The sequence below is a fragment of the Anastrepha obliqua genome, chromosome 1 (assembly GCF_027943255.1).
Source record: "Anastrepha obliqua isolate idAnaObli1 chromosome 1, idAnaObli1_1.0, whole genome shotgun sequence".
Lineage (NCBI taxonomy): Eukaryota > Metazoa > Arthropoda > Insecta > Diptera > Tephritidae > Anastrepha > Anastrepha obliqua.
The window spans coordinates 69853070-69856699 of NC_072892.1; positions in this window are offsets into that span (position 1 = coordinate 69853070).

The window sequence follows — 3630 nt, forward strand, 5'->3', positions numbered from 1 at the left end:
GCTATTGTGTTTACGCCGCATCTTATTTGTCCAAAAGTGCGTATGAAAAGCCCTCTGAATACACCAATTCAATATGTATCTTTTGCTTTATGGAAAATACTTTAACAATATCTTGCCAATACGGGGATTTTGTCATTTGTGTACATGTGACATATGTATTATATATGTAACGGCTAATTACTTAAAATACGATGTTTCTAAGCCGACACCAATTTAAATCCCCAACAACAACAAAACTCTCTAATTGTGAAGCTACCTCATGGTGTATATTTACTTCACTGTGATGTTGTATTTGACATATGTGCGGAGTTGCCATTACTCGGTTTTAAGTGGGACATACGCGATGTATATTGTTTTAAACGTAAGTTAGAAAAATACAGGGTTATTAGAAGTTTACATGTGCAAATTGTTTGATCAAAATGTGTGAACGTGCTTGTGAAATTTTGTATGTCTAGATGTATGTATGTATGATGCATGTATGGATAATGTTCGTCGTATGAGTTTGATGTCATTTTAACCATATATGAAAGAATTCGATCGTCGCTTGACTTGATATGTTTAAATTGTTGTGTAAGTTGCTGCCTGATGTGATTACATACTTGGCCAATATGTAAACGCAATATATGCAAGGCAAGCATCCATATCGCTCGTGCTGATTATTGAGTTTGATTGTTACGATTCACGCTATCCGAGTATGACCATGTTTGAAGCAAATAACGTAACATTATAGACTCTTGTTTTCTCGAAAAAAATTTCCTCTAATTATACGCGACGTTACGAATATATTCCTATACGCCCTGTGAAAATGTTGGGAATTTCGTATGGGAATAGATCAAGAAAAACTCAACACTTCTACAAATTATATATTTAATATAACTAGATATATACTTGGTCCTGTCATAAGTTTTGTCGCAAGTTAAGCCCGTTATAGATAATGTCTTATAATTCGATTTAACAGGCTGCACGCACGAAAAAATGTGTCGTTACCTTGCTCATTGCCGTTACCTTGCTCATTAGTGTTACCTTGCTCATTGCCGTTACCTTGCTCATATGTCGTTACCTTGCGCATTGCCGTTCCCTTGAATGAACTGCAAGCGAAAGCGCGGAACGAACGACAAAGCAAACAAAGCAAACGAACGGCAACGTTCGACATCTTGCTCTCTCCTACTTAAGTGAGCGTATATGTGTATGTATATGCGCATATGTGCATATATAAATTCACGTATTTGTATTTGCAAATGCCTTCTTATTGATTATTATTAATTTGATTTACTTGAAGAATTTAAAATAAAACCAAGTTTGTTAATAATACCTGTTGTTTTAATGTTATTATTATTTTTTGACGTGATTATGTTATGTTATGATATGTTATGTTATGTTATGTTATGTTATGTTATGTTATGTTATGTTATGTTATGTTATGTTATGTTATGTTATGTTATGTTATGTTATGTTATGTTATGTTATGTTATGTTATGTTATGTTATGTTATGTTATGTTATGTTATGTTATGTTATGTTTTTTTTTTTTTTTTTTTTTTTTTTTTTTCCTTGTTATGTTATGTTATGTTATGTTATGTTATGTTATGTTATGTTATGTTATGTTATGTTAATGTTAACTCATTCTCTATATCCATACAAAATATCTATCAAACAAATAAAATTAAAATTTTCTTTTGAAAAATGCAACCATTCAATTAGTATTTTCTTATGATGTTATCACGTTAAACTATCGTCAGTAAACCGACTTTACAGACAACCTCTTTTTTTTTTTTTAATGAAGTTAGTTTTATTTAATAATGTAAATATAAAAAAAGTGCATGTGGCGTAGTACACATAACAGAAGTGAAACTTTCAATGCAGACAAAGAAAGAGGGAGAGCCCCGAGAGAGAATGAGAGAAGAGAGAGAGAGAAAGAATATACATCTAAATAAATTCACAACATTTGCAGAGAATACAAATAGACAAAATTTACAAAAAACTGAGAAGGGTCGAACGGTGTAGGTAAACGCCGGACACAAACCGTGGCAACAACGCGCACTACTCCGAGCGTTTATCATCCGCACAAACGCAGCGATTCCAGGACCGCAGCAACGGCGCAAATTATTGCAAGACAATACCAATAAATCCGACGCCGGAATGGATAGCACTTTATAGTACGCACAAGCACTAGCCAGGAAACGGAAATAAGCGCTAAAAAGTAGGCACCAAAAAAATTGGGAACAAAAAGCGCCCTAAACATTAGGCACCAAGGAAATATAACGCCAAAAAGTAGGCACCGAAAATATATTTCCTACAAGTTTGCACCAACACACAAGCGCAGTGTTATTTCTCACTAGAAATTAACAACCACAAGGAAAAACTCAGGAAAAATAGCCTAAAGTGTATCTAAGATGTACATAAGGTATAGCTCTCTCTCTCCTTTTCCTCTACGTTATATCTTTTTTCTCTCTCGCGGAACGAAAATCCCCTAAACGTTGCATGGCCTTGAAATTTTACTCTCCATTCTCGCTCGTCCATCGACGCCTAAGAAGTTTTACTTCAAAAAAAAATTTTGCTTCTACACAAGCCTTCAAACGACTAAGCAATTCAGCTATTGCATCAATCACGGTTTTCAGGGATGTTGACGTCGCTGCTTGAGCCAAAGATTGTTTGAGATTCTCCAAATTTGTGTGAGATCCTCGATAGGCCATGTTCTCCAATTCCCCACCAAACCATTACGGAAGCTGGATGGTGATCACGCTGAATCTTTGGAACAACATTTTTTACGTCCTCAGAAGTTTTAGCATAGACTTTGTCGTTTTGCTTATGAAAATGTAGAGATTTTGCCAGAATCGATGGGAGGCACATCAAATTGGTAACATCGCGCGATAATAATAATATATATTTTAATAGGAAAGGCTATTTTAGCATATAAATTTCATAATAAAAATTTAGTTTGCAACATGCAACAACTCGTAACATCGTTGAAAGAGTAATGAGTGTACTTAAAAGTCGTTTTAAATGTTTGCAAACAATTTTGTCATATATTCCCCAGAAAGTTGTTAAAATTTTTAACGTATGCTGCATTTTTCACAGTAAAAATATGTCCATTTGTCGAATGATGACGATACCATGGCCGCATTTTCCGAAGAAGTCCTCCATGATGGGCCTGTTGAAAATATTAGCAAATTTCAAATTGTATCAGCACATATCTGTAACGATTACATTTCTAGTGTTCCCTGCAATTTTTACTAAATTCGCGTCGTAGGAATTACGTAGGCACATGCCATATCGAAAGTATAAACGGAACAATATGATTTAGGACTTCCCAAAACGTTTTTAGTAACGATTTCATGCGAAAACAAATTGCAACACATGCCTCTTTACCACGCAATTTCTTTTCAAAGTGAAGTGTACAGCTTTTTTGTTTTTTGAAATGTATTTATAGCTTCACTTTTAAAATGAACTATATCTAAATTATTACAAACAGAAAGGCGAAAATGATAATTGTACCTGTGTACATACATAAAAGAATAATATTACATTCTGTTTAACTCGTTTTTGTGTAAAAGATTTCAGCTGAATTGTAATAAGCTAGATTAGTAACTTCATCGGTTTTCTTATGATTTATTGTCATCTCTTAAAAATT